At 38.4% G+C, this 24,262-nt stretch overlaps 1 protein-coding gene across 1 annotated transcript in view; it reads right to left on the reverse strand.

Annotated features, from left to right (window-relative positions):
- LOC104830263 overlaps positions 1-24,262 on the reverse strand; it is a 42,301-nt gene that overhangs the window by 3,503 nt on the left and 14,536 nt on the right. The gene's annotated exons all lie outside the window — the stretch shown is intronic.

A 24,262-nucleotide genomic window follows, 5' to 3' on the forward strand; every position in this document is an offset into this window, starting at 1 on the left:
GTAGTTCTGCTCCAAACCACAAGCTCCCTGGGACAATTCTTCAACCACACTCTCTGAGAATACCCTCCATTTGAAACTTTTTCTTGATCATGTGTCTAATTTCACCTGCACATTTTGTTACAGTGTATATGGCTTTGCTGATTCTTCTACTTACCAAAAAAAACCTCAAAAAAAATCACTTTCATATCTCTTGCATTTTTTAGACATTGCCTCTAAGTATTCTTTCCCAGTTTTCCAGTTCTCTCTACTTTTCAGTTATTCTATTTTAAAATTAGAATCTGAAAAATCTTTGCAAACCTGTGGTAATATCATTTTGCATCCCCAAGAAAAATGACGAAAGCTACCTTCAATTTATAAAGCAGAATTTCTGGTTTAAAAGACAGGTCTGAGGAAGTAAGATGGCAGAATGACACACTTTAAAATATATTTGATATAACTATTTAAACAAATTTGAATGTAATAGGATCTAAATAATTATTTTAATGCTTGTTCTTACAAATATTCAGCTTCACCCTTCTCCCACCTATTTAAGGAATATATGCTCTCATGTAAGGATTATATAATGTTGATAGAATTCTTTTATGAAGGTAAATCTACTGGAACTATTGAAGCAAGGGTTTTTTTGCCCCCCCCCCCGAATTTGTTGGAAGGACACTGAACTGACCTTTGAGATAAACAGGGGAGATGATAAATAATTAGTAGTAATCATAATAATAAAATTTATTTCCAATATCTTTTAGTTTCTCCCCCTGCCAAATTGCTGATACATCATACTAGAATACAAATCTTTTTATTCATCTGCTCATCTGCCTATAAACTTGCAGAGACTTTCAATTTCAGCAAACTGATAGCATATTTCCATACATTCTGTATGGCATGTCTAAATATTTTGATGGTTTTAATATTTTGTACCAGCTGTGGAAACTGGTTTGCTGCTAGGTGGCTGTAAAAGTGAGATTTGGTAAATAATTATTAGAAAACTTACACTAACACTATGATTGAAACAATAGACAAAAGTATAGCCAAGCAATTAACTAGTAGAGGTAGTTACTCATAAGTTTTGCAGTTCTTTGCTCTTATGACTAGATGTTCCTGTACGCCAGATGAGAACAATGTTGAAACTGACCACATGTGATTCAAACTGCATTAAGCTTCAAGATCAAAGAACAAGGACAAGAACAAAGACTTCAGGGACAGCCAACAGAATCTCAAATGGTTGGTGGTCGTAAAAGCAGCCCTTTGACTCAAATGGATCCTTCATTGTGCATGATCGGATGTAGGCAGTACTATGATAATCAGTTACAATAATTTTTATGTGTATGTATACTAACCAGATTAATATGTAATTGTTACTCCATATAACCTGTTAGTGCTAAAGCTGTGGCATGCACACTTGGTGGAACTATCCCCCATGCATCCAGTGCTGCGATAAACAATGCCTGCTTTCTAAAACTCCAAAACAAGTCTTAGTTTCTTCAACCAGCTTTTCAGGATCACTGTTCCACACTTTTCTTTTGAACTTATCTAACCATAAAGTTTCAGATTTTAGTGTAAAATAAATTACCTGTTGAATACAACAGAAAATCTAAGTTGTGTTGATGTGCGGAAAACAGACTCCACAATCACTGAGACTGTAAAGTAGGTATGTTCATTCAGCACTGGGCAACACGGTGGGTAGTGCCACCAAAGTTATGCGCGCCTGACTTGGCAGTTCGCCTCAAGTTTATACAGTCAAGTGTTACATATTCACAATACGCCTATACATATGCATGGCCTATCCCCGCTTCATATTAAAATTAGCTCCGAGAGGTCATTTGCATAGTCTCCTCTGGTTGTCTGATGGTTGCAGAGATGAAGATAGATGACTCCTCTTCGTCACCGCTAATAACCTTTTTTCATGCGCAGGCTCAGTGGTTTCTTGGTATTTAGCCAAGCTGTAAGGCCAGTCTTGGCTGGTTCTTGGGGCCAACTCCTGCTTCTTATCAGGAGCTGTCTCTGCCTCATTGGCTAGCTCTTGGGACCAGCTCTTCTTATCAAGGACTGTCTCTGACACAGCTAATTTCAACAATGTCAGCGCTAAACATCATCTTTTATCCCTCTTTATTAAGTCTACTGAGATTCTTTTGACTCCCCTTGTTCAGTGTCATAATAAGAATGGCACATTAACGGCTTCTGGCACCCCTTACAATAAAAATCTGCTTAATTTTTATTGTAACCTTACCGAACTGTCAAAGCTGGTGTTTAAATATGTGTTTGGGCTGCTTGATTGGTTCAGACTGATTCTGTCTCTTTCCTTTTCCTGTCTTTGCTTTTCCAGGGTCTCAGTGCACAAAGATGGGTTTTCTTAGAGTGGTTTACACCCAACCTTTAGAAGAAGGACCTCAGTATAGACTATGATATGATAGTCAGTGAAGCACGTGCCTGTTTTATGTGTTCCCTCAACACAGACTGTTTTTATAATTGACTCATAACTTAGACCTTTAAGGAAGCATGTGATGGGAGGGAGAAATAACATTTTATACATGCTTGATTGTAACTCTCAGGTGTAAATCTCTTCAAAAATCATAGATACTATTTTCACAGATTGTGAAACATGGGCTTATAGAAGTCTTCACCTGCAGTTGTTTTTTCTGCTACTGTGGTTTGGGGAAATGTTTCCTAAACTCCTAAAATCTCATGCTGATTAATATAATGCAGAAAAAAGAATGTATTGTTGTGTGCCTGTGTCAGCCCTGGGGAAGAGGATCCAGGAGCTGGGAATCTGACTACACCTCAGTTAGCAGCTGATATCTGTAGTGTCTTCAGGGCTGCTTCAAATATTGAAGGGTGGCCACTTTCAAATTGCACTATTTGTAATTCTAGTTCAGAGATAAAAATCTTGTGATTCAGAAGGCTCCAGCCCTGTTCACAACCTGTACTTAATCTGGACAGGATGCTCTAGGCTGTAATTAACACCTTATTTTCTTGCATTAAAACCTTACTGTTTACAAGTAGTCAATCAATAGGAAATACCAGGGTTAAGTATGCCTGTTTAGTCTTAATGTATTTCTATTTGTATGCCACAGTCTTTAACTACAAACTATTTTCTTTTAGATGCTAGCTTTTATTTGGAGTACAGAAAAGACAAAATGAGAAAGTTAATGAGCAGCTAAATACTGATTTAGCCTCACTGTCTAAAAGTGTGGTGCCATGTTTTCTGAGCTAACTTCTCAGTGGGCTCATCTGCCAGCACAATTCAGACATTTGTCTTCTCTTAGACATGTAAAAAGGGTCATTGTCCCCCTTCCCAATTTCAAGATTAGAAATTGAGACAGAGAGATTAAAATCAGCAATATCTGATAAATTTGGATGTTTTGGATTGAGCCAGGCAGGACCTGACAACATCACAAAATCTTTCCCACATTTGAATCATAGCTTATACTGTTTTCATCATCTCAGCACTTCAGAAATTCATGTTGCAACATCCCAGGTCAGACAGTAAGAAAAAGTAACCCACAGCTACTGACAACTTGAGCAGAATGTCATAGATGTGATTTGCTTAAACTGACCATTTTTTCCCTCTTGAGAACTTCTCTCTCATTCACTTTCAGTTTCTCAAAAAAAAAAAAAAAGTATTATTTAATACATATGTTGGATCATTTCCAAAGCAGGTTTGTCTTGTGGACTGAATTAACCGGGATTCTATTCTTCTGTACATTATACATTATAATATAGATTATAATGCAGCTAACCTACCATTGTACCTCCTGTTCAGCTATATGCAACAGCAAACTGACAAGCCAGTTGATCATTTTGCACATGGAGATTTAATGATCCTTTCCAGATGGGTATTTTTACTGCTGAACTTGTAAGAATCAAATGGGAAAACCTCTGTTGAGCCAGTAACGTCTTAATGTTGCCGAAAAACTCGGAATAAAGAACTTATCAACACCAATTTAGTGTAGATAAGCAGACACTTCTTTATTGAAGGCTGGGTGCGCGGGTGAGTCCTCTCACGAACCACGCACACCTGAACACCAAAATCATACACCTTATATCAAACTTATTAATACATATTCATTAGATTTCCGAGAAATGTTATGCATATTCATTAGATTTCTCGGAATTTATTAGCATATGTAAATGTCCTTTACGCAAGCGCAGTGAAGGTGTCTGGTGGTCTTCCAAAGCCCTCTGGTGGTCTTCCATAGTCTTCCTCACTTTGTCCGATAGTTGACCTTTCATGTGATTCTGCGCAGTACGATTTTTGCCATCATGTATTAGATTTACATAAAATACATTCAATGTTAATTCTTGAATTTAATATTTCTAGTGATTGGTCCTCAGTCACACCACCTTATCAATATTCTTATACTAAAACAATCATTGGTTAATCTCACTTAACTCTACTGATTGGAATTCTCGTTAATTAGATCGAAGTAAATCTTTACCAAAGCTTCCGTGGTTAACTGATTTCAGACAATACTTATTTTTTTATGACTGTATACAGCACATTTTGTATGTTCCTAAGTTTCGGTGACTATATTGCGAGCTTCAAACACCTATATTCTACAATCTTTACCTTTTGATCAAACCCAGCTTATATAAAATTTTAACTTATCAAAATATTTGTAACATTAATAGAGGCATCAAGATCTAACTGTAGATTTCTTCTTTATGTTTGGTCTGGCAGTGATAACTACCATTCTGATTCCAGTGTGGAGAGAGTCTGAACATGGACTTTCTGTTATTTTCATTGGGTTGAAGAAGCAGACTTTAAGATAGCTTGAATATCTCTCATAATCCTGTAGTCATATTTGGAGCTACACTAAATGATACCGAAAAGCCGGTCGAAGAAACTCTCTAAGACTTCTTTTGGAGTTTTAGAAAGCAGGCATTGTTTATCGCAGCACTGGATGCATGGGGGATAGTTCCACCAAGTGTGCATGCCACAGCTTTAGCACTAACAGGTTATATGGAGTAACAATTACATATTAATCCGATTAGTATACATACACATAAAAATTATTGTAACTGATTATCATAGTACTGCCTACATCCGATCATGCACAATGAAGGATCCATCTGAGTCGAAGGGCTGCTTTTACGACCACCAACCCATTTGAGATTCTGTTGGCTGTCCCTGAAGTCTTTGTTCTTGTCCTTGTTCTTTGATCTTGAAGCTTAATGCAGTTTGAATCACATGTGGTCAGTTTCAACAATGTTCTCATCTGGCGTACAGGAACATCTAGTCATAAGAGCAAAGAACTGCAAAACTTATGAGTAACTACCTCTACTAGTTAATTGCGTGGCTATACTTTTGTCTATTGTTTCAATCATAGTGTTAGTGTAAGTTTTCTAATAATTATTTACCAAATCTCACTTTTACAGCCACCTAGCAGCAAACCAGTTTCCACAGCTGGTACAAAATATTAAGACCATCAAAATATTTAGACATGCCATACAGAATGTATGGAAATATGCTCTCATGCAGACGTAATGAAAGAAGATGGCTGATACAAATCCTTCTGTATAGCAAATAAATTATTAAAGTCAGCATCAACTCAAAATAGAAGACCAGTGTGATGCATCCTATTCCTCCAGATCCTCTGAACGATCCCTTAGAGGACACCAGAATGTCTTTCAGTTTACTCCACACCTCCTAGATATTCTGCTAATATTTGCTCTGTTAGTATTAGAAAAGCTATTTTCAGTTTTCTATTTTGGATGTGATTCCTTGGTAAGTTTTCTTTCAAGATTAATAGCAGCTTTTTGTATGCTTTCTGAATCATCTTTGTAGCCTGTAAAACAACAGGACTTTGTACAGCTTTGCTGATTTACCAGAGAGTAAGAAGTCATATTCAAAATACTGAGTTTATAGGGTGAACTGAAGGTCTTCCCAACAGGCAAAATTTGATGCCCTGGGAAGAAAGACCTGGGGAAGGGGACAAACTGAGCAGGGAACTTTGGAGTCTCTTGCTTTCAGCTGCTCTCTGAAATGGTGAGGCAAATGGTGGTGACAGAAAAAGTCTGAGGAAGTGTTCAATATACCTTGACTCCTCTGTTAGCAGCAATAGCAAAACAGCAACAGGGTTAAAAGCAAAGTGTGAGGCCATGGTAGTTTATTGCTCTCTTGCAGTCTGCTTCCCTAGTTAGGATCTAGGACTAAGTCTGGTGAGATGCTGGTTCCAACATAGAAAAGGGACTTCAGTTACTCTAGTCTGCCTTTGTATAATTCACTGATTACTGAGCTGTTCTTTAAGTTTTCTTAATTTTTTCCCTGCCTGCTTTCAAGAAGCTGAAAGCTCTTTGTTGGCAGGAACATATACATGCATATGTACATTCTATATGCACATCCAGGCTATCATGATTAAAAGGCCAACATTTTCTTTTGTTCTGGAAGGATCTTTCAACATCTAACTATTGCGTGTTCCTTCTACTCCATAGATAAGTTTTATTCATCTAGGAATACTAAATAACATTTTCTAGATTTAAAAGAAAATCTCAGACTTTATATCTGAATCCTGGTTTGACCCCCATCACTCGCAGATTAGTGAATATTTCCCATGTAAGAATCCACTTGAATATACAGATAATGATAATGGCATTCCAAAATCAAGTATCCTTTATGTGAGACACTGCCTGTTACTGATGATCCATTTGTAGTACATGCCACATACTGATTCACTTACAATGAGTTGGAAGGAAAGCTACAAGACTAGCCATTAAAGAAGATTTCATAGACCAGCTAAGTAACACTTTTCTTCCCCCTATGCACCTCAAAACTTTTCCCCTACCTCTGTTTTTTATTCTTAACATACTGGCTTTACTGACTGCTGTTGATTGAATATGTATCGCAGCTGCAAATCTGATAACTAAATTGGAAGCTGACCATTGGTTTTGAATGTAAGCTGTTAGCTGATGGGTCAGGTACAATTGACTCTTCTGCATACAATTGTTAGCAGCTGTGGGGGATCTAGATTGAACCTTTGTATTTTACTGAAATCATTGGCAGGGAAGCTTCTGTGAGGAAAAGCACACGAGGTAAAGCATTTCTCTGAAACAGCAGTGGCAGATGGTAGTTAAAATCTGAAAGGCATATTTGTTAAACAAGCAGTAACAAATATTGTGTAACATTTATCAAATGCCATTATCAGGTAAGGTAGCTATTTGGTAATACCAAGATGTGAAAAGAACTGCATTTTCCAGAGAGCATTAATTTTCTGAATTTAAATAAATTCTCTATGAATTCAATGTTTATATGTTTTTCTAAGCTTAAGCATGTTATATCAATGCTTTTCCCTTTATTTCTGAGAGGTGAAGACTTGAAAATGTATATATTCTCAAACGTTTCACATCTATTCCCCATTTACCCTCTCTAGTCCCTATAGTTAGGCCTTCCCTTTCTAGTGTCTTGGTAATGTTACAAGGAACAGCTAGCTTTAAATCCAAAAGTTAACTAGTCTCCTTAGTGAGTTAAATTATGAAACTGTTGGGTGACTAAGAGGAAAGTGACATACCTGAAACTATTAGAAATCCTTTTCTTTACAGAAAGATGGGTGTTTAAACATTCAGATCACACCTGACACTACTTACCTATTTATAGTCCTGATATTGAACTCATTTAGACTCACAATTGGAAAATTGGTACTGCAAAACCAACTGGACCAAACTGAGCAAGTAAGTGACAGGACTTCCTGATATAACTAATGGATGAGTAATGGCTCAATAACATTAAAGCTATGCTCCATCATAGACCTATGGTAACATTACCCAATCTTCCTCGTGGTCTTAATAAGTGTTAAGAGTTGATTGTAAAAGGAATATATTTTCTGAAATGAAAACCTGAGCTTTCAAAATTTTATAATGAAGAAAGAGGTGAGGTTCAGGGTTTTTTTATTATTATATACTCTATCACATAAGATAAACATGGGAAAAATAGTGTGCTGAAGATCTCTCTTTTCCACTGTATTACGTGAGTTGACTTATAAAGATTCTGGTTTCCTAAGCAGCAGCCAATCACTCAATGTCAGTGAAAAGTCCAGTTTTTGTTGGGTAGCAAAACTTGCACTGTTTTACAACTAACTTCTGCTGCTGAAGAATTAAAATGCAACAGCATTGATCTGTTAGTCTGTCATTAGCAAAGAACATAGTACTGTCAGGGTGCTTAGCTTAGTAGTGACAAGCTCTGCAACCGTCTCTCTGAGATTGATTGTGTGATTTGAGCTGTTGTCTGTCTAATATTTTGCCCAATATTAGTCCTTCCTAAAAGATTAAACAGACAATAATTTTGTAACACCAAGTAACTGTGTTTAAGTATACTTCTCCATCACTGAAACTGTACTGCTCAAGCCTGCGAATCATCAGAGCTTCATATGGGCTCATATTCAGATACTTGTATTTGATTCACTTACTCTGATTATCACTGAGGGGATCGATATCCCCAATATGCATCACAGTTGTCTTCTCTTCACTGATCAGGTTCAGCTAAAGTGACATACTGTGTTAATGGCTGCCTTGGCCTTTTGATAAATTCATGGCTTAATTCTTATAAAATGTGGTGGGCAAAAGTTATCGTCTGGTGTTAAGCACTTGACTTTTAACATTTTGATAATAAGATTGATTTTTCTCACTTGCATCAGAAAATGCTGAAATTTATTTTCCAGTCTTCTTTCCCTCCTGAGAAGGATATACTCTTCTTACATAAATATTCAGATGGAGAGCAGACACCAGAAGTTCTGGTAATGAAAATTACCTCAGTGATTTTACTGAAATTCTGGGAAATACTGAAAACTAGGATATTAAAAAGCGGTAGTAATTGAGCCATGAGGATTATGGAATGCATGCATGAAAAGGTTTAGGAAGTTAGAGATAGTCAGAGCAGGCCCATAATGAGACAAAGACGTAAGATTTTAAGGCTCTAGTTGGCAATTTTTCAAAAAGCCTGAGGTCTGCGTGCTAGTCAGTTTTATTAGTTCTCCTGACAACACACCAAGGGCAGCCATTGGTATAATATTTACAAAACACTGTCTCCTTTGAGCAAATAACTGCATGACCTTGACACCATCCCCTGCCCTCCCCCTTTCTCCTGCCAGTGCACCCAGCTTACCAGGTTGATGGGCATGGAAAGCCCAAACCTTAGCTGGGACATGCACCTCTGACACTGGCTCCCAGGAACAGTTCTCCAGGTTGTACCCTGCCCAATCAATCAAATACTGTGGGGTACCCTGGGATATCTGGCAATCCAAGATAGCAGGATACAATATTCCTCTGGGCCTAGACCATAACCAGAGTCAGAGGTCAAGGGTGACACTGGAAGGGATCTGGGTGAACAGGTTTTTACAGGCAGACATGAACAACAGTATGAATCTTGGGAGCATGCAGAAGTTGCAGACGAAATGTGACCTTACTCACCCAGGCCATGGTTTTCTGTGGGCCTGGGTAATGGTGGTCCAACTTAGAAGATGGGCGCACCGAATGAACATGTTTACATGACAACCAAGGTCTTTTCACAGCTGCTCTTGAAGAAACAAACATATGGGTAGCAACCACTCAAGGGAGTCCACAGGGAAAAGCATGTGAACAAATGCTGGAGTAGCTGGGTGGTCACGGAGGTGAAAACCACACTGTGCATTCAAAAGGGTCTGCTGCATGGAAGAGTGGACACTACTGTTGCAGGTGAATTTTGCCAACAGGAACGGATTCCCAGGCATCCTGATGGTAACTAATATAACAATGGAGATAGTGCTTCAGGATCTGGTTTACGCATTCCCTCTGATCATCACACAGTGGGGTGCTAGAGGGTGGAAATGCAGAGTTGCACCTCCAGAGCTGGGCTGAAAACTAGGGCCCTTGATTCATAACCATGCTGTCCTACAGGCCATGGCGATGAGACACATGCTGCACCAACAGATGTGCTGTTTGAGATGCTGTGGCCAGCTTCTTCAGTGGAATAAAACTAGCCAGCTTTGTCAACATAAGCAGAACCAGCACTGCTGTGAGGGGGGCAGCACCCCCATGTCTTTGACAGTAAGGCACCCTGGACTGAGCTGGGCTAACTGGATAAAGGGCAGAAAAAGAAATTATCTCCCCACACCCCAGGCAATGACGAGTGTCTGTACTTCCAGGAGACCCTGACAGGTGTCCCCTCAGTGGCAAAAATAGGACAAGACACGGATCAGCTCTGCATTGGCATAGGAGCCTTCCTCTACAAACTTTGTGCAGAGTTTTTTACTCAGTCTCTGGCATAGACTGAGCAGGGGGCAAAAAAGAGTAGCTGAAGCATGAGATCCCCCCCAATATACCTCTATACTCAAAAGTGAGGAGGTGTGGTCATCCCTAACCCTGTCTCCTCCAGTGCTTGGGGACTTAACCTACTGCAAGGACTTGATCCCTAATGGAACAAAAGAAAGCTGACTTTCATGTGACCACTGGGAAAAGAACTACACAAGTCCTCCAAGAAAACTTCCATAAAAGATGCAAAAAGAGTTCCCTATCCCCAGTAAATCAGGGAGGGAGAGACTAAGCAAGTAAGGGAGAAAACCCCCACCATGCAAAAGAAGAGGAGTAGTGGGAGAATGCAGAGGAAGAGCAGCATGGGCCCTTGCTGGACTCTGCGCAACACCAGAGCTTCTCTGCCATGGCTTGAGTCTTCTCCTGTGTCTCACACAGCTCCTGCGGCTTGAGCTGCTCTGTGCATGTCTGCAGAGCTCTGAGACCACCCTCTGTGTACACATCACAGGGGTGTGGGTACCAGGCACCTTTGCCCAGGGTTCCCAGCAGGGGGGCTCTTGGGGCTAGTTATCAGGGTGGGCCAAAAACTAGAGACAGGGAGGTTGAGATATAAAGGCTGTAGCAGGCAGTAGCTTGAAGCCTGCTAGTCAGTTTAGCTAGCTCTCCTGATAACACACCAAAGGCAGCCATTGGTATAATATTTACAAAACACTGTCTCCTTTGCGCACATAACTGCATAACCCTGACAGAGATCATGGACAAAATGGGAAGAGGTTAAGGAATTTTAGGAACAAGAAGAAATGCTTCTGAGTCTGGTAGGTACTATTCACCATGTTATTATAGACATCAACCTAAAAGTGCTTTCAATTTATTCAAACTAACAGAAATAGAAGGTAATAAGCATTCACACAGCTAGCCTGAAATTTCAGCAAGACGGATTTGATTTCTTGTTGGTACAGATTTCGTTTTGTGACCTTCAGCGAGTAATTTATGGGTAGACTCACAATGGGACTAACTCCTGAAGAGTTTCTCAAAATTTTAGATCAGCAACTGCTTGCTTGTCAGGACTCAATCTTTATACATTCCTTTTTCACTTCCAAATACTTATGTGGTTTTAAAGAAAAAGGCAAGAGTAGATTTGTTTGTCCCTATTTGTTCTTTTCATTGTAAGGTTCACCTGCAATCAGATGTACATTTAAGTATTTTCTCTCTTTAGGGTTTGTCTTGGGGAGTGGTGTTGGGCAGGGTGATGTGAGGTTGCTCTTTACACTGAAGACACCCCTAATCACTCAACTACTATCTGTTGTAGAAGTCTTACTCTGGAGCTTGTCTGCTTTCAAAATAATTCTTTAGAATAGAGAGTTGAACCTGGTTCTCCTATGTTTAAGCCTGAAATGTCCCTAGATACTAGGGAATCAATATATTTCTGTCTTACTGTCTGTCGTGAAAAAAGACTTCACTGACTTTAGAAGTGGAGGAGGAAGAATGGGGAGAGAAGGTGTCCCTCTCTGTAGTTGTCACCAGTGCTGCATACTGCCTGCCATGTGCTGATAATAACATTCTTTAAGCATATGACAGGTATTGTATAATCAAATGTCTGTGTCAGTGTCATGTGTTCCAGTATGCAGAAGAATCACTGGTTGTAATGTTGAATAACAAAGAAACTTAATGGCTAGAGACTAGACCCTTTGGGGCCTTCATTCCCCTTTAATAAGATGGCATTGCCTTACCTTATGATTTAAATGTGAATGCAGCATACAAGATCAGTATGATTTCTAAGTGTGTACATGTAGTAAGGTAAGTTGTGATATGCTGGAAGATCTGTGGTGATATGATGATTTCAGAGTAGGTACCTAAAATTGCAGTAATGTAAAGCTGATTTAGTAATATTGAGATATTGAATAATCCTTAAAGAAATTATTGTTAGACTTATTACAGTAGGACTTAGCAGCTCTAATCACCTGAGGGAGACAGCTGGAAGATGCCTGCTGAGTGAACTGTTGGGAGTGGGAAAAAAATCTAGTGTAATCACCTTTACTCACAGCAGTTAGGCAGAGAGCTGACTCACACAAAATACCATTGTAAAGGAATCTAACCCCATGAGACCATTGACTGTCAAAGGAATTAAGAATGAATAACATGTATTTTGCAGTATAAAACTGGGGATGCCATGTAACTCAACATGTTATAATGAGGCATTCTGACTTTTTGTAATAATGTAGGTCCATTGAAAACTTTTTTTGAAGATATTTTTTACAGTTTCTAAGTCTTTGTGGAAAAGACTATTAAAACTAATTTTGGAACTGATATTGCTAGGGTTTGAAGAGGAAAGTGAAAATTTGTTAATTGTAAGATCTATATTTAGGGTTTTTGCAGAATATATATCCCCTCCAGCTGAAGAAAATCCTGCTAAATTATTTTATGTAATACAAAACGATATTAACAAAAAGTTAGATAAAATCAGGTAATTTCATTAGCATTTGTTAAGAATTTGCATTTCTCAGTCCACGTATTTCGATCAGGATTTATGAGCTCGCTTGCTTTCTACTACTGAGAGTGAATGCAGATCATCGTAAAGCATATATTGAAATGAAGATATACACTGTATCCTCTAAATCTTAGTCTTGGTGCAGAGCACTGTATGTGAAAAGGGAATATGCTTACAGGGCATGTATCTTATGAATTAACATCAGTCCCCACTGTACTGCAGTCTGAATTCTAGGGATAATGCTATCCAAACGGTTGCTTGAATCATTATACCACCAACAGCATTTTACGTTCCCCAAACCCCCAAACATCCAACCTGGAAACCAAACAAAGACCAAGACATGAAGTCAGATAGTTTAGCTACACAGAGATTGTAAGTGATGAAAGTGTGACAATGTTTTTATTGGACAAGAACACCGATTTTAACAACCTCAGGAATTCATAATTAGGCTTCTGAAAAGTAATTCAATAAAGATGAAATATTTAATTTTTTAAATTATTAAAATGAACCATCAGTGTCACTAAAATAAGTTATTAACTGTGTAGAGGTAACTCTTATTAACTGTCTGAAATGTTTTTCCTCCAGCTTGGCTCTCTTGCTTCATGAAAATCAAATTATTATTGTATGGGCAGAACCCAGAAATATTAATTAAAATAATTTATCAATATAAACTATGAAATCAGACATGATCCAAGATTATCTAGCTAGTCTGTTGATTACTCTTGAGTTGTACTACAGTATGGTGTAGTTTGGTGTTAAAAAGCATAATTAACAACAGAAGGCTTTATTGCTCTCTGGAGTAATAGGGAGGTATTAAAAGTTATAAAGGAACATTAGCAACCATGTGTGAGAACAAGGAATTAAAAGTACTTTCTTCATTTTATAGGAGGATATAGCCACAAGCAGAACCTCCTCTTAATCAGGTTTGATTTTGGCATCCTTGTATTACAAAAAAAAAAAAAAAAAAAAAGAGGGGGGAAAGGAAAAAAGTAGAGTATTTCAGTGTCTTTGGTATGATTCTCAGCAGTGTTTTGTTGTTGGTTTTGATGGCAGAAGGACAAGGCTTAATATGATTCAGCTCAGTGTGAACTACTGAATGCAGGAAGCCTAACTGTGAAACAATCATTCCAGAACTGAACTTTCAGTTTTTCTGTAGAATAGCTAGACTGATAAGAACAGTGAAACAGTAAAAGCACAAGTTTTCAACTCACAACATGAAAAGTGGCTTAAAAGCATTCTCAGCTTTGTCAGAAAAGGTAGGGTTTTAGGCTTTTTTGGACCATTGCTTAGAGCCCTTGTGGTGACTGTGAATATAGGGATGATAACCTATGTAAACCTGAAATATGGGTTAGAGCTTTGCAAAAATTACATGCTAATTTAAACAGAAAGACCACAGTGTTATATAATTTAAGACATGTCTTCCCTGTAGAAAGTGAATACTCAGTGCTTTTGGCATTATTTTCAAAGGAATGACAACTATAATGGCTCTTATTATATTATATTATATTTTAAATAAAAGGGAAGGCAGATTAGAACTCCATATGGAGCCATTGATAGCTGAAAGTTCTAGTCCCATTTGTAAAACACTTTTTAGGTTTTTTAGACTCTTATGAGTCAGTGGAATATTTGGTCAAATAAGGATTTCAGGACTGTGACTATGCTGTCCATCAAAGGAGGATAGCAGATTAATGCATTAAAAAGCATATTAGATTAATGAGTGCCAGTGGGAATGTTTTCTCCAGTGGAATGTTTGCCAGTATGGCATTGTGCCCACATTTTGCAGCTATACAGCATCTGGAATATCCCTTATAGACCTGCTAAAATCATGGCATAAAATGTTTCAAATACAAAAAGTCAAGTGTGTGCCTGCTGTGTTTTTTTGTGGGTTACATTAGTGTTGTTGAAATCAGAGTTGTTTCACCTGAAGATTCATATCTATGTATCTTAAAACACTTAATGATCTTGGAATATCGCCCAGTAGCAATCCCAATGTAAACCAAACAGTCACTTTGGTACATGTACTTACTGCCTTTCTCCAGAAAATTATAGCATATATCTTATAACATGAGAAATAGAAGGCAATCTATCAAGAATGACAGTGTAATTACAGAAAATACCTTACTAAGAAGCCTCAGTTAATTCCTATCCATAGGGTCCATTCTCTCCACAGTTTCATTTGTCAGACTGGTGACTGTGAAGTACCTGGATGATTTTTGAGATTCAGCTTGTGCTAAATGAATACAAGCCTGATTGCATTTTCAGTGAAAGCAGCAATGCAAGATAGCTGTCTGAAAAATTGAATCTGCTGGGTACTGATTTCACTGGCCCATTGGTGGCAAAGGGTGCACAGTTAAGTCCTGTATAGATGCTTGATCCATGAATTGCCTGTCAGGAAAGAAAGCAGGTATTTTGATATATTTATCAAACATGGTGCACAAGACAGACTTTCCTGTGTAATAAATACATACTATAACTTCAAGAAGCAGACCATACATTATAATATCCCTCACTTCTAGCATTATATCATCTGTGATTAGCCATGGGCTAGACATATGAAAAAAGGGAGGTTTTAGACAAATAACAGGAGCTGTTTGTATCATATATCAAGGGTACCTTAAAGAGCAAAGGAACTTGACAAAGAGATAGTATTTTTATTTTAAACATTTGTTAAACTCCTAACTTGTATATGGAAGCACTATTGAGAGGGGAGGCAAAAAGAAAATCAAGCAGGCATGCTGGGAATATGGCAAACAGAGTAATAAGAGTAATAAAAGCCATGGCTACATTTATGGCCTGTATTGTATAGAGCACCTGACTGTACTCTGCTCCTACTTCACTCATTATCTGTGCTCTATGACTCCTGAGCCAACTCTAGCCTCACTGATTTAAGAGTTAGCGTTTGTTCCCTAAGCTGAAGCACAAAGCTTGTGTAGCCACAGATGTTATCTGGCAAGGCTCATGTCTGAGGCTTGATTAGATTGTAGTCCTTATCCTGCTGCAAATTGGTGATGCTGGATAAACCAGTTGGTTTCTCTTCTGTGGTAAGCGTACGCCTTTGTGTATATAAATTCTAATATTATCTTTGATTGGTTAGAAGTGCTAGGCATTGTTGTGGCTTATGTTTTATTAAGTACATGGGTTTTTTGAAGTGCTTAACTATGTTGGCCTGCTGCTCACTGTGGGAAAGACTAATGCACATATTGGCACACCTGACTTACTTAAACATCTCATGTTTTCCAGGTAATAGGAGTATGGCACATTTTACTCTTTAAACAATGAGAAAATCCTTGCTCAGTTAATATGATGTAAAATGAGAACAAAAAATGTTACCATATGATTTCATAAAACAGCTATCTTTGCAAGGTGACTAACTGCAAACTGCCTTTAATGGATTATAGTGTAATACTTGTGCTGCACAGGCTTGTATATTAGATTTTGCATGCAACATAAATGCTAAATGAACTCCTCTCCATATTGGTCTGAAGTCTCAAGTAAGTAGCCATACATATGAATGTTCATTAAAAGACTTGAGAAACCTATTCTGCTAAGATTCATTAATCAAACACACCAGTTAATATATTCTGGTGAGTTAGAAATCTTGTCTCCTGTGTGCTTTCAGAGGAAATTGTCCCATTTTTTTTGTGAAAGGAATTGGGACTGTAGCCACTGCGCCTCTGCATTGCCTGGGACCAGGTGCTTGGTAGAGTAAACACTAGAGGGCTAGAGCTCTGACTTCAACAGGGAACAAGTAAGTCCTCTTTCCCATTCTGCAGGCAGAAAGAGCTAATACACATTCAGCTACCTCAGGAAGGATGGGGATAAAGAGCAAGAATAGGAGTAAGTTTAAAGATGCAGCCTGAAGTTTACCGCAATTCTGGTATGAATGTGAGTGTGCTAGGTGGATTTCAGGATGCCCTGTTTTCTTGCATTTTATAACATATATGCTACAGAGATCAATACTGCAGGGAAACTTACACAGATAATTTTTATTTTAAAGTACGCTGATAAGCTTCCAGCTAAGGCCACTGTCTTTGACCTAAGAATGCATTTGTGTTTAATAGCCCCAAGACATTTCATGCAGGTGCTGGAGCAAGTGTTGCTCCCCCTTGGAACAACTGTTAACCTTGGCTAAACTCAAGGTTGAACCATAATTTTCAGTCTATTCAATTTCCCAAGTATAATTGTATATATATGTTGCTTCACTGGGGCACAATATCATGATATCACCACTCATGAGGTGATGAACTTCTTTAGCACTCCCAGGAGTCAATGGAAATTCAGGTGGTTTCTCCAGCTTTTAGACAGAAATTGTCCTGAGTAGGCCTTTGCTGTTTGAAGTCACAGAAATAAAGCTGTATGTTAAAGAATTGATTTGTTTCAGTTTACAGAAGATCATATTTCAGTTGTGGATTAAAGTGTCATGTGTATTTGATACAAATCTGTAAATGGACTAATGACCCTTGAGGTTAAAGGCATCATATCAGAAGTTATTTAATTGGTTCTCCAAATTTAAGATGCAGTTACCTTTTGACTTTATTACTTAGCAAATTGTGCATGACTTCCTTGGCCTGTTGTAATTAAAATCCTGAGCATATTGGCTGTTCAAGAACAGCACCGTCAACCTGAAAGGAAAATTGATATTAAGATGTTCTTTTCTACTGAAAACATTGTTAATTTGTAAGCAGTTGTGCTGCTGTAAATGAGCTTCAGCCTGAATTCTGTTTTTCAATTGCTGCAGACCTAAAAATAGAGAAAATAATGCACCTAAATTAAAAAAAAAAAAAAAAAAAAGTTTTTCTGGTTTTTGTCTCTTTCTTTATGGGTTGATTCAGTAAGTGTGGTAGAATCCATGCACCAATATATGCTGGGGGCAACCCAGCTGGAAAGCAGCTTGGTAGAAAAGGACCTGGGGATCCTGATGGACACCAGCTTGAACATGAGCCAGAAATGTGCCCTTGTGGCAAAAGTGGCAAATGGTATCCTTGGCTGCATTAGAAAAAGCATTGCAAGAAGGTGGAGGGAGGTGATCCTTTCCCTTTGCTGAGCACTGGTGAAGCCACACCTGGAGTGCTGGGTCCAGTTTTGGGCACCCCAGTGCAAGAAAGTCATGAACATATTAAAGAGTTCAACAGAGGGTCACAAGGTTGATGAGGGTTCTGCAGCCCCTCACATACGAAGAAAGGCTGAGAGAGCTGGGACTATTCAGTCTGGAGAAGAGATGGCTCAGGGGGGTCTTATCAGTATATATAAATACGCGCAGGGAGGGTGCAAAGAGGATGGAGCCAAGCTCTTCTCAGTGGTGTCTACTGACAGGACCAGAGTTAATAATACAAATTGAAACACAGGAGCTTCCATCTGAACATCAGAAAACACTTTTTCACTGTGAGAGTGACTGAGCAGTGGGCCAGGTTGCCCAGCGAGATTGTGGAGTCTCCATCCTTGAAGATAGTAAAAAAACATCTAGGCATGGTCTGGGCAACTAGCTTCACGTGGCTCTGCTTGAGCAGGGGGATTGGACAAGATGACCACCAAGAGGTCCCTTCCCACCTCAACCATTTTGTGATTCTGTGGTTAAAAAAAGTGTAGGTCAGTATCAGTATCATCGACTACACCATATTAACCCCCACTTCAGATCATCATTGTCAAAGAGACTTCTTTTTCCAGAATACGATGTCATTCCAAGAGGAGAAAATCTGGTCATAAAAACTGTTGAGATGCTTACATTAGCTATGGCTGTGACTTGCAGTCAGTCGTCAATGTGGACCGAATGCTTTGGAGTCAATGACATACATGTTTACTTGATGTCAAATCACAAATCTTTTAAATAAATACTTTATCTCATTGAATTTTGACAAGATTCCACAGACAGTAAAAATGTAAGCTCAGATATAGCTATTTGGCCCATTGGACTGTTCTGTGCTGTTAAATCATCATATTTTTATTTGGAAATTTAAAAGGAAAAGTGTTAGGAAGGGAATGTGATTTTTCTGTGTGTAACTTCAGTGTCTGAGACATCTCACAGATGAGGTGTAGGGTACGGCTTCTTGAAATCTGCAAGATTTATCTTTTCCTAGTTTTTTTTCTTTTTCACTGGAAAAGTGTCTGCTTATTCTCGCTTCTAAAACCTTGCTTCTGAAACCTGGCACACTGTTTGAAGTATAGTGAGGTACCAAATGCATTTAACTCCTGAATTCTTTTGGAGTATAGCCTAGGAAATTAGACCAGCTCTGATATTTTTAGCTGACAAATTGACTGAACTGATAACTGTAATAAGGTCTTTGCAGAAATCCTCATTTTAGCTATATCCTGTTATATAGGGATCTCAATCAAGTTTTATATTTATCTGTTAAGAGTATCTGCCCTGTAACTGTCACCCCCTTTACCTTGGTATAACAGGTGAAGAAGGCAGAACATACAGTTCTTTTTGGTAAGGTAGCTAATGATATACAAATACATATCTATGATATATCTATATAGAGATATATATGTATATCCATATGTATAACTTCAATGAGCTTAGAACAATAATTAGTCACTAATTGCTATAAATTTTTGCTATTAAACATCAGAAAAAGAAGTTTTCCTTTTTTTGAGTGGTTTTGCAAAATATTTTTCAGTATGCACATGTTGTGCTCTCTGCTTAATGATTGGAGAATTCTTGATTAGGACTTATTTTGACGTTATCTATAAGTTAACCACTCAGGTCAGTTAGTCTGGCAGAAAACAGCAGGTCTGCAAAGCTGGGATATTGAAGGCTTGGAAAATTTTTCATTACCACACAGTGCATTTGCATTTAATTATTTTGTTTAATAACTTGGATAGTATTTGTTTTGTAATCTAGTGATATTTTATCTTTCCCACTGCAAAAGCATTAGCTGCTTTGCTGGTTGATATTGCCTCAGACAGCATTCAGGGCTTTTACTGCTTATCCAGGATTTACTGACTTCTGTGGACAGTGTACGGTACAGGAACTCCTAAAGTATTTTGTTGTCATATGGTGGTTCCTTTCTCAGAGGTTCTGCATCTTTCATTATCCAATTTTGTCCAGAGCTTTGTATTAGTGCATTTAAAAATATTAAAATGCTTGTCTAGATATTTTTTTAATTAAAGCTGAAAATACTCTTGAAGTTCCATGAATGGTCTTAAAAAATTGGTTTTTATTTTTGCAATTTCTACTGAACTTATTACAGGCTAATTTCCATTCTCTGTATTTTATATAAGCACAAAATGTTTCTTAAGGGTGCTGTGAAGAGGCAGTCTCACCCTTCACATCATACCAAAGTTTAAAGACAGAGAGTCGCCTCAGATTCTGCCGTAATAACTCTGATACCTCATGGATAGACTTTTGTTTGACCCACAGTCCAGGTGTTTTCAGCATCTAAGAATACTGAAGATTACCTTCTGTTAGAAGTAATAACTTCTTTGTGACAAAGCTGTGGAATTCAGAGTAAAGCCATCAGAGAAGTATGACACTTAATTTTCACTGTGGAATGCAGTGACATGGTGCTATCTAAACATGATAAAACACTTGGAAATTAAAAAAAAAGCCCATAGGTTAGATACTTTTATCAGATCAACACACAGCTGGAGATACTGATTTCATATTTTTACTCAACTTGTGAATGAATTGTGGGTAAGTGACTTACTTTATTCAGCCTAGCCCAGCCTATCAAAATGCTATTTGCTGCTTTGTAGTATTTTATAATTTTAATATGATTTTTTGTTTTATCAGGAAACCTCCTCTTTCAATTTCTTATTTTGGGTTGATACGATTTCTCAGACACTGCATTTCTGGAATGTTTTCCTGGATGATGTTAGTAAATATATTTAACACTAAGAGATGGAAGGATTCTTGTTTAAAAGCCAAATACACATTTAATAGTACTCATATTTTAATGCTCCTGGCTATATTATTTGTGTATTATTGATAGTTTCAGGTTTTTTTTCCAGTTATAACATTTCTGTTTTCCACAGTAAATGAACTAGCTCTGAAGGAATCCACATATTAATAGTGCAGACATTACATTTGAAGGTAGAATGCTTTAAATGTTTACATGGTTACCATATGTTTGTATTTCAGCGTCCAATATTTCTTTTCTACAATAGGAAAGAACTCAGCCTTTAGACTGTGATATTTAGCTTTTCTTCCAGCGGACCTGCTGTATAGGTTCTGAACTCTACTTTTAAAGGTTTGTCCTTTACCATCTTCATGTGAAATTTTGACTGCAATAAGTGTAATAAGTGATTGCACCTTCCATTGTATTAAAAACCTTCACCAAGTACTTCAGGAAAGTTTGCAATACTTGACTGAAAGAAAAAATAAAGACATTTCACATAATACTATGGAAATAACTTTAATGTTAGCTCAACCAAGAGAAATTTGTAATGACTTTGCCAATATGTCCTTTAAGTTATTTGTGGAATTAGAACCATTACTATAGCCTAATGAAATGACCAGGAAGCAGTGTAGGTTTATTTACAGTTAGTGAAAACACACAAGCATAAGCTTAACTTTAAGTATATGGGTAGCACCACGTATCCAGGAAGCATTTGTCTGCCTTACACAAAGTCTTTTTTTATGTCTGTAACCAGCGTGTTCAGAGAAATACTTGTTTATAGGTGAGTATACTGTGGACAAAGTACCTGATGCAAAATCGAGCAGCTGTTTTGATGTTTTATGTGACAAAAACAATGTTCAGACATAACTCCCATATTATTATTCTCCATTTAGTTGACTTTGAGGAAAAAGTTATTGAATCACTAGCCCTAGGACAAAATTGCTTTTTAATTGTTTTATTTAGAATTTTGCCAAGATACGTTGGTGCTCAGGGTTTGTTAACAAACACATGTGTTTGTCCTTGTGTACAGAAGGGTTAAAAGATGGAATTTTGGTCCATGGATGAACACTGAGTAAGAAGTAGATAACTAAAAAACGCAGTCAGCACAGGGAACAGATCGTTTATTGTCTATTGTTTGAAATGCTGACTATGGGGATAAGACAGTAGAGCAATGTTAGGGGAGGTAGTACGTGCAATAATGGAGGAATACAAGACACCACACATAATTTTGCTTACCTTGCAAAAGTCCTGCTATTGGTTAGAGCATAGTGGACTTGACTGATGGATTATGGTAACTTGCCGCGTACACAGAGCCCATGAACCAATAGAAGGGATGGCTATGGCATGTGCAGCGTGCTTGGCCACTGGGCGCATCTGCCATAAGCTCCCTATGTTACAATTGAGGCATGTTTCGGCACTCATTGGCTGCAAGCGTCGACACCCGTTCCTCCACAATTGTATAAAATACCGGGGTTTTCCGAAGAGCAGTGGGCTGGTGAATGGCAAGGTCACCATTGCCTCCATGGGGTTGCCCACGTAAAGCTGGCACCTACTGACTACTAGAGTGGGCTTGTGGCACAAGACGGCACAAGAATGTACGGAATGTACGGATGGTTCATCTTCTTCACAGTCCTTGGGCTGGTATGTTAATAGTTGGGGTTTTTTTACTTTGTAAAATACCCTTAGCATAATGCATGTGTGTAGTTAATAAAATGCTTGCTTTTTCCCTTATAGTCAGTGTGTGTGTGTTTACCTTCTCGGGAATCCTCGAAACCACCCTAAAACAGTCCTGAACAGTTTATAGAGCTTGAGGAAATCCCATAATCTTTGTAATGGGCTCCTTGGTCATGTGTTTGGCAAGTATAAGAAACCACTGAACATTCTCTTCACTTGACATCATCTGTTAACGGCTATCTTCTGAAGCTTAGCTGCTGAAATGCCATCCACTGCCAGAAACACAAAATGCAGTAGTTTCAGATGGAATCTTAAAAGAAGCCTTTAATAATGAAGCTTGACTTCAGTTATTATTGAATATTGCATCAGCTGTGATAAAACTTCATTTTGTAATTTAGTCTTATTACTATGGGCAGCTGGTTTCCAAAAAGTGATTTAGTGCTTATGGAGTATTCTGACTGGATAGCCTTGAGCCCAAAAGGTCAAAGTCTGTCTGCTATGCCAATGCCTGTCAAGGGTGACTCCATTGGCACTGCCATGACTGAACTGCTTTATCCATTGCATTTTATATAGCCACAGTCTTTCCCTTGCACATCCCCTTGTGTGTGGTTTGCACTTGAACATGTTATTAACTCTTTATGAGTGTGTTATTGTGAAGGTCCTCACATAAGGCTCTTTCCTAGAAATACACCTTACACGTCACATTTCCAGCACTACCAGTGTGACAGCACAGGATACTGCACTCCCTGATGTATTAATTTGACTTTTGGATTGTGGCAGTACGTTCCTCCCTGCATCCTGCCAGCAGGAAACAAGACTTCGCCAGGCAGGGAGAAGGGGAAGGAAACCCTGGAGGCTGCAGGTTGAAATTTGAACTGGCCAATTGAGATGCGCCAGGTACACTGAGGTGACCCTCCTGGCCAATAGAATTAAATGACCACAGGTCAGATTCGACAGGGGTCCCACCGGAGGACATGTTGGAATCAGTCCTCCTCGGAGCAGAGGGTCTGCAGTCAGGGACTCCCCCTCGGGTCGGGGCACAGCCCAAAGTAACTCCTCGAGGGAGAGAGCCCTCAGCTTTTAGCTGAGCGATATGCGCATTTTGAGCCATCACTTTAAATCTTGGGGATTCTTAAGTCGTCTGTGTAGTATTAATCCTCTTTACATCATTGAGCCTCTGGTTTTGTAAGATGTTATTGGACTTCTAACTTTTGCTGAAGAATAAATCTGAGTTTTAACACCTGTTGGATTTGGTTAGTTGTGCATCTGTAACAGGGATGCAGTGAGTGGGGATGAAGTTACAATGTTTCTGAAAAACAGATGGGTGAAAACCCAGAGAAGAACTGAGACAAGTAGTAATCTGCTTGTCTTCTCTAGGTTGTGCCTGGGTCCTTCAAGGCAATGGGAAATGCAAGGTGGCACTCTGCCTTTTTTGGGATAGGACTGCAGTTTTATAATGAATTGATCTCTCCCATTATCTGCTGAAGTCAAAGGAGAGGGAAAGTACAGGCTCAGTTTACACCTATTTGTTTAAAGTGAGGGAATTTATTAGAACCTAAGTCTCCTACCAGTAAGATATTTAAGATTATTTTGGCAGAAGACTAGGGACATGATGGGAGCCTATATGTACTGCATGTTTGTATAGGAACCAAAGCTATTCATTAACAGCCTTGTGTGATCCACTGTCTGAAGAACACTACATCTGTGAGCCTGGTACTATGGGTGCTCTAGATTGGACCTGAACAGACTTTCTATGACAGCTTATCTTTTTTTGTTTGGGGGGGAGGGGTAGAGAAATCCTAACGTAAGAATAATTTTTTGTCAATTTAATAAAGTCATTAAAAACAGTCTGTGAAGCTAGATAAATGTCATGCTTTTAATAGGTAGACATATTTTGATTGTTGCTTTGTCCATTTGTTTAGTAAGTTTGCTGATCTTTAACAATCTCAGATCTCACCAAAAGTTAGTATTAATAATTTCACATTATTAGAGTGGTTTGTACTCTTATGCAGAATATCACAGGGTTTCAGCTTTTCAGCTGGGATGCACT

This window comes from Haliaeetus leucocephalus, unplaced genomic scaffold (assembly GCF_000737465.1).
Source record: "Haliaeetus leucocephalus isolate CR32 unplaced genomic scaffold, Haliaeetus_leucocephalus-4.0 Scaffold185, whole genome shotgun sequence".
NCBI classification, from domain to species: domain Eukaryota; kingdom Metazoa; phylum Chordata; class Aves; order Accipitriformes; family Accipitridae; genus Haliaeetus; species Haliaeetus leucocephalus.